The sequence below is a fragment of the Cydia strobilella genome, chromosome 13 (assembly GCF_947568885.1).
Source record: "Cydia strobilella chromosome 13, ilCydStro3.1, whole genome shotgun sequence".
Classification (NCBI taxonomy): Eukaryota; Metazoa; Arthropoda; class Insecta; order Lepidoptera; family Tortricidae; genus Cydia; species Cydia strobilella.
In genome coordinates this window covers 9,791,130-9,803,072 of record NC_086053.1, presented here as the reverse complement: position 1 = coordinate 9,803,072, position 11,943 = coordinate 9,791,130, and the positions used below count along the sequence as shown (strand labels likewise).

The 11,943-nt window shown below is 36.6% G+C and overlaps 1 protein-coding gene and 1 non-coding gene across 3 annotated transcripts in view; one reads left to right on the top strand and one right to left on the bottom strand.

Moving 5' to 3' along the window:
• Positions 1–1,722: 1,722 nt before the first annotated feature.
• LOC134746644 (rap1 GTPase-activating protein 1) overlaps positions 1,723–11,943 on the top strand; it is a 382,127-nt gene continuing 371,906 nt past the window's right edge. The window contains exon 1 of one of the 2 annotated variants that reach the window (XM_063681131.1): positions 1,723–1,927. The gene's annotated coding sequence lies outside the window, so the exon portion shown is untranslated. The remainder of the gene's footprint in view (positions 1,928–11,943) is intronic. The other variant, XM_063681130.1, reaches the window with a different exon arrangement.
• On the bottom strand, positions 9,377–9,448 carry Trnad-guc (transfer RNA aspartic acid (anticodon GUC)). The gene has a single exon. It is a non-coding gene; the product is annotated as a tRNA-Asp (tRNA).

Here is an 11,943-nt window from a genome sequence, read left to right as displayed (position 1 = left end):
GGACACTATCAGTATGTTTCCCTACTTAAAAATAAGTACGTAAGTATTAAGTACGGTCAAGGAATATGATTTCCTTATTTACCATCGTCCCTTGTCACAGTGACAATAATATGAGATTTAGCGGTTTCTATATTGATTGTCGCTGTGTACAGGGTACGAAATGGTGCGAAAAATCAAATTTCTCGACTGTACAGTACGCAGTATTTCTTCTTGATTGACGACGAAGGGCGGAAGGCGCAACCCTACATTAACTACAACTTGATCGCTATACTGATACTTACGTGACGTCGTTCTGATTCCTCACTGGGTAGTGAGGACTGGGTGTGGGTACTCTACCCAGCCAGGAAGGGCCTAGTGTTAGCAGGCGCGCTCTCTGAACCTAAAAGCTCCCATGCCCCAATTTGTTTCCTTGGGCATGCCTAAAGATATAGGTACAAAAGAAATAGTGATCTCATGTACCAAATGCACCTACATCATCGCGTTTACGGATGCCGTTATCCACGTAATAAAATAAACATCACTTTTGAACATCGCTTGATTGAAAGAGATAGGCACTGTCGTTGTGACGCTCTCAAGTAAACAAGTACGGCCATTATAATTATCCGTGATGACGACATAGGTATTTTATTAGATGGACAATATTGAATACCCACTATTATATACCTCCGATATATTTTTTATACCACGTCGGTGGCAATTAAGCATACGGCCCGCTTAATGGTAAGCAGTTACCGTAGCCTATAAACGCCTGCAACACCAGAGATATTAATTCATATTACATGCGCATTACCGACCCTTTAAAAACTTGTACACTCCTTTTGTAATGTTAATAACTGACTTTTCTCTTTATTAAACTTGTTAATCGATTTAGTAGATCTTATTCATTTGTCCCCTTCTTCTACTTAGCGTTATCCCGGCCTTTGCCAAGGTCCGCTTACCTGCTTGCCTTTCTCTACTATGCGCGATCCTGGGCATACCTATCTGCTTTCACGACATCGAGCCATCGCCATTTTTTGATATCCCCTTATTAACAAAAATTTGACTTTAGTTAAACAAACCAAAAAAAATACTTGTACAAAAAGTCTTGTTTTTGTCTTGTTATTTATTTGGTCACGGTCCTGCATGTGTAATATTAAAATAAAAGAACTTAATAAAAGTAATACAGAGTAATACATGTGCATGATGACATCAGTGTTTTGATGTTGAGTGGTCTACTAAGATACCTACATGTCTGAGTGGATGCCAAAAGCAAAAGTACCTAAGTAATCAATCTCTTTTTTCAGCTCCCATTAGAACAAAGCCCTTTGCTGAAAATAAAAGTCGATTTATTAGTTTGCAGCCCGTTAAGCATTGCAGAGGCGAAGTGTTTCTAATCTAATACTGCTTTGCTATTTTGGCAAAATCCTTTTTCCGAAGTAATTCCATTGCAACCTAATTAATAACGTCATGATGTTTTTTTTTAAATTCATTAAATGCTTCAATATATACACTTAGTTGTACCTACTAAGTACTATTTTGCTCTTCAGCACAATAACTATTGCAATAACCTCGCAACGGCAATTAAAACGCGAATGATTTCCTCAGCCCGAGAAGACGTTACTTAGTACATATTACTGTATATGCGTAGTGACGAAAGCGTTTTCCACACTCGGTTGGCTACGGTGCGAACGATTTTCATCGCCAGGCTGTTAGTTGCAAGCGGACTGTGAATGTGAGCGCACGCCTCGCCGTCGCTCGATCCGTACGAGATCGCGTAACATAAACAAACTGAACGATGAATTAAAAATTGAACGCAGCTAAATAATAACGTGATCCCGGATATTTGTTTTGTTTATAATTTATTGTGTCATTTGTTTCGTTAGTGATTAGTGTCTGTGACTTAGGACTAGTGGCAATTATTACCGGTCGTTGACTTCCAGTTTTTCAGGTAGGTAGTTGCATTAAAAATGCCGGTTATGTTTTCCTCGTGTGTACCTATATGATTCGTTAAAATAGTTTGTATTTGAGGTTTCCGACAGACAGATATTTGGATGAAATAGAATTCTACACAATGCAACAGGTTGTTGCGGAATTCGTATTGAAACTGTTTTGATTTTTTATAATTTTCAATAGACGCTTTATATAATTTTACCCGATTGTATAAATCTTAATAAATTTCCGTAGAAAAAAGTGTTTACCGAATATTAAAAATACTGCGAAATGAAAGCTCACTGCAAATCATTATTTTACGAAATTGAAGAAAACAGAGTTTACAAAAATTTTAGCATAGGTATTTAGTTTACCAATTTTCGTGGAAAATCTTCAGCGTTAGGAGGCACTTTCAGTTTGGCAGGGCGATAATGATGTAGCTGAAACAAAACCCTCAGTTTTCCAAGAATGAAATGCAGCCCTTTTTCATGGAATAATTGCCCAGCGCGGGAACATTTCTGTCTGCGAACATAACTATACCTACTTATTAGAGACTGCGCTGTCAAATGAACATGTATACTCGTAGTATAGGTATCAAAGAATAAGTCCTGATTGACTGACCGACTAATACACCTATAACAAACGTACAACCAAATATACTGAAACTAGGAGCTGGAGCTTTTTTCAGCAGGCATTTACCGTACACGTGACCAAACAGTAAGAGGGCTTTTTACGCAATGTAATTTCTAAGGATGGTAAAAAAAAAAGGTTAAAACATGGTTAAAAGTTTGCATGAGAAAAAGTTTTTAAAGCCAGCCTTGAGACTTCGCAGAGAGGCTCTTTGTAACAATATTTGTTTCGCCATTTTCGACTGCAATTTTAGAGGCTTCACACTGTTTGTGTGAAGAAACTTAGTAATAAAAAAATCCTACAAAGGGGGTCAAATGGACTATACAATATGTACCGAAAACATGTCTTCTTAGGAAGGATCTTGAAACTATATGGAAATATGTAGGTAAAAGGAAAACTATAATAATAATATAAACTACCTATATTGAATTTTTTCCAGGCTTCACAGCGCTTTGGTTACTTCAGCTTAGAAAGGCAGCAGAACAGTATGCTGTGTGGTTTAGTTTTAAGGGTATTAAAAAACAACACTTAAGGTGGTCTAAACAGTATTTTTGAAAGCACATAACCTACATACGAGTAGGTAGTTACTTCATCTGCAGCCGATTTGGATTGGAATTGGATTTTTAAAACCTACAAAGCTATAGGTACTTATCATTAAATTCAACGTCAATCATATTACATACCTATCATATGCATCCAATCAAAACGTAATCCTATCAGCTGACTGAATTCTTATCTCACCGAACCGGTGACAAATTATTTGTTGACCAACTTATCTAATGTACAAACAAGCAATAATAAACTCTACGTCTCTGAATTAAGAATATTTGTATTGTATAAATATGTTGGTGGTGTGCAGACAGGCACTGGGAGCACGCATTATCTCCGCCGAGTATTGATTGACTGTCATAATAATCTTGCTATAAATAATGAGTAATGGTTTTTCAATCGAACGAAGAGGTTTTACGTATAGTAGGAGAAAAAAGGACTTAGTTAAGAACTAGATAATAGAAGAGGAAAGATGCTTGGGCACCTGATACGACACGGCGAATTTATCAAAAACATCATAGAAGGGAAAGTTGAAGCAAAGAGGAAGGAGGGAAGACCAAGGAGAGCGTACATGCATCAAATAAAGGAAAAACTCAACCTATCATATGCATCCAATCAAAACGTAATCCTATCAGCTGACTGAATTATTTTCTTACCGAACCGTTGACAAATTATTTGTTGACCAACTTATCTAATGTACAAACAAGCAATAATAAACTCTACGTCTCTGAATTAAGAATATTTGTATTGTATAAATATGTTGGTGGTGTGCAGACAGGCACTGGGAGCACGCATTATCTCCGCCGAGTATTGATTGACTGTCATAATAATCTTGCTATAAATAATGAGTAATGGTTTTTCAATCCAACGAAGAGGTTTTACGTATAGTAGGAGAAAAGAGGACTTTGTTAAGAACTAGATAATAGAAGAGGAAAGATGCTTGGGCTCCTGATACGACACGGCGAATTTATCAAGAACATCATAGAAGGGAAAGTTGAAGCAAAGAGGAAGGAGGGAAGACCAAGGAGAGCGTACATGCATCAAATAAAGGAAAAACTCAACCTATCATATGCATCCAATCAAAACGTAATCCTATCAGCTGACTGAATTATTTTCTCACCGAACCGGTGACAAATTATTTGTTGACCAACTTATCTAATGTACAAACAAGCAATTATAAACTCTACGTCTCTGAATTAAGAATATTTGTATTGTATAAATATGTTGGTGGTGTGCAGACAGGCACTGGGAGCACGCATTATCTCCGCCGAGTATTGATTGACTGTCATAATAATCTTGCTATAAATAATGAGTAATGGTTTTTCTATCCAACGAAGAGGTTTTACGTATAGTAGGAAAAAAGAGGACTTTGTTAAGAACTAGATAATAGAAGAGGAAAGATGCTTGGGCTCCTGATACGACACGACGAATTTATCAAAAACATCATAGAAGTGAAAGTTGAAGCAAAGAGGAAGGAGAGAAGACCAAGGAGAGCGTACATGCATCAAATAAAGGCAAAACTCAACGTCGTGTCGTATCAGGCTGTCAAAGAGAAGGCAGAGGACCGCGAAACATGGAAATTGCTCCACCGACAAGAGACTTACTCTTAAGTATATGATGATGATGAATGGTTTTTCAATAAAATACATAGGTAGAGATAAAATTCTTGTCAACGAGATTCCTGTAGGCACATTGAACAATTAACGTCATATTGAAGGCATTGAAGCACATTAGTTCCCTTTGTCTTTATTTAAGTACCTACCTATACTAAAGAATTTTATACCTATTAAAACATTTTGTTCCGTGTTCAATTGAGATTATAAGTTGACGGACCACTATTATGAATTGAAACATGAAACCGTAATGAAAAACCATTAATGTGTTTATTTTGATTTAAGATCATACTGATTCGAAAAAGTAGATTTTTTTCTCAGAAATCCGAACATTATTAATGTTAAGAACCTGGTTTCTTGATTTGATATTGAATTGATTCCACATAACTCTCAGTACATCTTGCTCGCTCGCTGACTTCCTTAGTGTGAAAAAAACCGTACCTAGGCTGCGCACTAAGAATCAAACAAACATCAAGACCAGTTTTTTAAACAAATTCTAATGCCTCTTTTTTTCTTAATTGCACCTAAGAAATACACAATTAAGATGTAGCTGACGCTTCTTGCGAAAATGTCGGTCATGGAGTTCATTATCTACCACGATGGGGGAAAGTGGCAAGAATCTTTATGAATGAACCTTTGTATTGTATTACGTCTTAGTCAATAAGTCTTGTTACAGTTATCGACTTTACCATTGTAATCAGTTTTACATGCATATCGTATGTGGTAGAGATGACACGAATATTTTTTGCCGACATTTTCGGCGCTTCATTCGTAGCTTGTACTCACAAGTTAGATGCTAATTAATTAATTATTTTATTGAGAATTTTTAAAAATTAGTCACCCCAGACGTTTTTATTGGGTACAACTTTTCCTTTTATCGGTTGTGGTATCACGTTTGGCCTCAATGTTGCTAAGCGATAGTGAAGCCAAAAATGGGAGTCCTATTGTCTTTGAATACCTATGCCGTTTGTATGTTCCGAAGGTCAATTCGTCTTCACACCTACATTTTGTTTTTCATTTGAATCAAAACATGACATCATTTAACAATAAATGTCTTCGGAACATAGGCTTGCAGCGACTTGGTCTTAAAGAATTCGTATCTAGTCATAATAGTGTCATGATACATTTATAAATTAAACATATTTGTTTCCGCGACCAACAACCACATAAAAGATGAGGACAATAAAGAAGATAGAATAACTTGCTAAAATGGCTAAAGTTGAAATTTCACAAATGAATATTGTAAAAAAAATTGCTATTATAAATAAGATTCGATAAGTATTTTTAATGCACAAAATAATTCCGTGCGCTAAATATTTCAGTTTTCTCAGTAATGTTAGCTGTAATGCTTACGCAGCAACTACTGAGTACGGTTAGCAAGCACAGTGTGAACTCAGTTTGAAATTAATTCACTTTAAAACTCTGTAAACATCCCTGGTCAATATCTGAGTCACAGGGTGGGATCTTCTATTTCACAAAACATTCTCTCTTCACCTTCTCCAATATAACTTGATATATGCATCCCAAACAACTATGCATAAATGAGATTTAGACTTAGACTGGTATATCTGTGGTTGTTGACTATATAGTAGCTCGGTGTGTGAACAGTCCTTATATCATATTTCCCCGATCCTTTCCGCATTCCTGAAATATTCTTTACTTTGCACTTATTGCGACTGATATCTTGAATTTCTAACGTTACATGTGCAATGCTTTCTTTTACTTTACATCGAGTACAATAGCTAGTTAAAAGGTACACTTACGTATATTAATTAGTATACAATTACGTAGACCAAAGTTAATATTAAAAATATAATTGGAGAACCCAAGTAATTACAACCATGGTGTAATCCGCTTAATTTTCGAGATCATATTTAACATTAAAAATCATATTAAAATATGTTAAATTAAAATATACCTAAGTGTCCAGTTGTCTTCTACCTAGTCTACCTACAATAAGTCTCCGTTTCAGCTTTACTTGGGCAAAAATTATTTTGTAGGCCCAGCTGTTCTACCTATACTTCTTAACCAAATCTTGTAAAATTTTATGAGCTGATTCGGTAATTAAATATATTATTTTTGTATATTAAGTTTAGGAAAAAAATCCACAGTCTTCCACAGCCCACTAATGGTTTCGGTACTTCCTCTGCCTCCTATACTGGAATACGCGAGAGGTAAGATAAGATCATTACTAACGAATTCATCATAAATACATTGTATACGTAGTTATCTAACGCGTGTTGAATGCGTGCCGGAGAGCGTTTGTTATTGTTATGGTACCAGTTGAGTAATCGTGCCGAATCTCGCGCAGGTGGCAATTATCATTGTCATCATCATTACACGATGTATGTTTAATTGCAGTTTCTTTTTTCTTTTGATCTTTTACTTTGTTCTACGATACGATCTAGATCGTCGGTCCATTTTACCCCAGCGACCGTAAGCTTGACTAGAAATGATTTCCCCACCTCCATTCCAGAGGAAACCAGACGATCGCTTTTTTACACAAACGTAGTCCCTATTTTCAACTCGACATATTAACATTATTTATAGAACATATTTTTTTACAACTTGATGAATACTACTTACACTAAACTTACAAGAAAAACGTCAATCGAAGGAGCATGTAACTTATTTACATCAAATTCTTAAATTTTTATCCATAATCTCAATATCCTGAGAGGAAAATGAGGATTATGTTTAAATGGAAGAGCGATCGTCCACTTTCCTCTTATGTTTGTCAAATTTCTCACTCAGCTATGTTGATAAACTTGTTTCTTCCGCGGATCGCCTCATCTCTAGCTCGATCTTGCAGAGAAACACAAACTTCACAAGCGACTTTTTCCGTATCGTTATAGTATCGATTATATTGTTGTAACAAGAAGGATACAGTATTGTACAACAAGCGAGTGGGTAGTTCCGGCTCACACACTGGAGGACTGTATGATAAACTGTACTGTGCTCTCACACTTCACCGTATTCATGTGGGAAATTTAATCCGGAATAATCTTAGGACCCTCACTTCATAATGTATCGGGTGGGTCGGTTGACTAAATTATGCGGCTCATTATATTTGCGAAATTTATATGATTTTAATCGTAGAATATAAATTTTAGAGGCGGATAGTTCTAAATTTCGATCTCTACTCACTATTGGCTATGTGCGAAGTTGTTGTGGGGGGAAATACAAGCGACGCCAACGCACGACGTGGTGAAAATATGTACTTTTGTAGGACGACATTTTCATACTATTTGGCAGCTGTCAAATAAGCTATACACATGTTCCATACATGTGTACTAGGGCGGCGCTACAGTCATGCACGGAGCGAATATTATTTTTTAAATAGTTCGGTTACGAAATGAAAATAACCTACAACAAAAGTAATGAATGTTTTGTACATACTTAAATATATGAAATATACATATATGGCACATTTTTCTCCTGAATATTGCTGAATTGGAGACATGTTGAAAGCTAGAGCTAGAAGACGACATTGCAGCGTTTATGAAATTGCAACAATATTTTTCTGATTTTATGAGCAATGTCAGTGTGACGGTTTGACCCGACGTGACATTATATATAAATTTATTATTATAAGCTTACTTCAATAACAAACGAGGTCAGTCATCTTCATCTAGATAATTTATCTAAATAAAAAAGTTGTCAACGCACTATTTGTGATTGAATTTATCTTCGAATAAATTTATTTGAAATGATTTTATTTGAAATAATTATCCAGATAAGAAATTATCTAAATAACGCCCAGCTCTGTTAAAATGGAAAGTTGTATTGAGATGACAGCAATTTATTTACTATTGATAGAGGCGCGTGTTTTCAAAGATTGTTTTAACTCTACTTACCGTGCCGTCTATTTACCTTTGCCACTTGAACAAAATTGTACCTATCCGTTAAATACACACAAGAGCAAAATAAAATTGAACTTAAGGTATTTGAACAAGTAAAAAATAATCAAACTACGATTTAATATATTAGAACGGTCTGTGAGTCTTTGTTTTACGTTATCCGATTTTAGCATAAGTAGTAACATCTTTCATAGCCTGGCTGTAATATTGGATATCGAGGCCAATTTATTATGATTGTCAATAGAGAACTAGGTATCCCATTCAGTTCATCATCATCATATCTGCCGAAAGACGTCCACTGCTGGACATAGGCCTCCGCCAGGGATCTCCACAAGACCACCGGAGACTCCAGACCGGTCTTCTCATCCATCGGCTCCCCGCGATCTTCACCAGATCGTCGGACCATCTTGTTGTGGGTCTTTTCCTGCTGCGTATTCCGGTTCGCGGTCGCCACTCAAGAACCTTTCAGCCCCATCGGCCATCGGTTCTGCCAGCAATGTGACCCGCCCACTGCCACTTAAGTCTGGCAATTCGCTCAGTTTTGTAATTCATTCAGTTGGATCTGTTTTAAATAGGCTCTTATTATTTCGATTGATGGTTACTTACCTACAATTGTGGAACTGGAGCGTTGCTGGGATCAATTCAGACAATTGTAAAAATTATATGGCTAGACCAGATAGTAAAAACATAATAAGTACATCAAATAAATTATTCATTTATAGATAAGATATGTAATACGAGTATAAAGATTGTATCAACAAAAATCTCTTTCTAAAAAATGGGTTCGTATTATAGAAAAAAAACTATAAAATCAATCTCTCCGGCGGGGAATCGAACCCCGGTCTCCCGCGTGACAGGCGGGGATACTTACCACTATACTACCGAAGACACTGACGCTACAGCAAAAAATATAACTTGTCACTAACAAAGTGATAAAAATTGCACGATTTTGTAATCTGTTGATTTAAAATGATAAATCTGCAAGTGTATTATCGTCACGCTTGTTTCGTCCATTACTAACCACAAGTGATGACGCTTATCGTTATCGACGCGGGACCACAACACGCTTGCATATGGAAATGTGTTGTCAATGATACTGATTATTGTGCTCAAAACTATTTATTTACAACTGAGAGGATAGTGGATGGAGTGGTGGAGTGAGGGGAGTGGAGGGTAGTGGATGACCGTTTCCCATACGTAGTCCCCATTTATTGACTTTATGGAAAATATTTCCACACAATTTAATGTATTGCCGCATTCGTTTGACTTATTTCATATAAAATTATAAAAGGAGCGTAAACCATCTTCCACATACAATATTTTAAAAGCTCCTAACTCTTACAATAATTAAAAAATCGAAAAAAATCTAACAAAAGGGCATAGCTATATGGTTAATAGGTAATAAGTACCTATCTATCTAATGAAAGCACCTAAAATATTTTTTATAATGTTAATATCCCGATCGGAAAATCGGGACGGGACTATGTTTGTACGAAGAAGCGTCTTTCGTCTTAATGTAATTCATGTCACATCACAAAAATGTGATAGTAAATGTAAATCTGTTACTCTGTTTTTTTTGGGTTCCGTGCCCAAAGGGTAAAAACGGGACCCTATGACTACGCTGTCTGTCTGTCACCAGGCTGTATCTCATGAACCGTGATAGCTAGACAGCTGAAATTTTCACAGATGATGTATTTCTGTTGCCGCTATAACAAAAAATACTAAAAACAGAATAAAATAAATATTTAAGTGGGGCTCCCATACAACAAACATGATTTTTTTGCGTTTTTTGCGTAATGGTACGGAACCCTTCGTGCCCGAGTCCGACTCGCACTTGGCCGATTTTTTTTTCTCACAGCGACCTTTTCGTTCCCAGGTGATTGAACGAAATCGGTTTGAAAAATAAAACGGTTTCCGAGTCCTGGTTTAAATAAATAAATATGAGCTAGCGTATGTTATTGGTCGCAGTATAAAAATGTCGTGTTCGACCGGCAGAAGAAAAAAGTCAATCAGCCGTGGTTAATTGCGAGCCGCGACGTGCGTGGTCGATGATGTCGGCGTGACACAGTATCGTAAAAAAACCGGCCAAGTGCGAATCGGACTCGCGCACCGAGGGTTCCGTAGTTTTTAGTATTTGTTGTTATAGCGGCAACAGAAATACATCATCTGTGAAAATTTCAACTGTCTAGCTATCACGGTTCATGAGATACAGCCTGGTGACAGACAGACAGACAGACAGACAGACAGACAGACAGACAGACAGACAGACAGACAGACAGACGGACAGACAGACAGACGGACAGCGGAGTCTTAGTAATAGTGTCCCGTGTTTACGCTTTGGGTACGGAACCCTAAAAAATTAAAATGCAGGAGTAAGGAAAAATACATTCTTAACAAGATCCTCGTTTTTGGTTGGCAGTAAGTTTTTTTTTATACCACGTCGGTGGCAATCAAGCATACGGCTCGCCTGATGGTAAGCAGTTACCGTAGCCTATGGACGCCTGCAACACCGGAGATATTACACGCGCGTTGCCGACCCTTAATAGCTAATTAGTTAATAGATAATAAGTTAATAGCTAAAGTCAAAATTCCAAACTCAACTATATCACTTTAAACCAATATACCTTTTGTTTTGACTTATGCAATACTCTGCCGTGTCAGACGTATCTCTGCTATCTCAAAAAACACAGTTTTGAGTAAATCGACTTTAAAGTTTTTGGTGAGCGTGAAAACTAATAAACTCATATATTTCGTGAGTTTATTGAGTTAAGTCATTTTTAATATGTGTTTTGTGTTTCAATAGACGTGAAGAATAATATTTCTTTACTTTTTGTTTGTAAAAGTACATAGTTTTTTAAATAAAAGCATAAACATAGTTCGGCGTAACCACTGTTTCATACATTTGGTGGTTGCGCGTAACTATGTTAACTTAAAGTTAGACGAGTTCGTTGTATGAGCGCTCATACTATTTCGCGTGGCCACGGCTCGCGGGCTTATTGAGGTTTTCGTTTATCTAAAGTTAGAAGACTACATTGTATCAACTTCTAGTAAAACGTGTAACCAGGGCATGGGGAATATTGAGGTGGTCACGCGTAGTTCTTTTATCTCAAGTTGTAAGAGTTCGTTGTATTAGTGCTCCTAGTAAAACGCGTAACCAGACTACACAAGATAATCAATTTTATAATGTGCTAACTCACATTACATACAAGGAGCCCGATTTCCGTCAGTCCTTACATCATTGGTTATAAAGTAGATCAATCGATTGGTGGAAAGAGCCTTATGTTTAATAGCGTATGCATGTTTTGCGTGTATGTATGTATGTATGTGTGTATGTATATATGTATGTATGTGTGTGTTTGTTTGTATGTACTTTATTTAATATT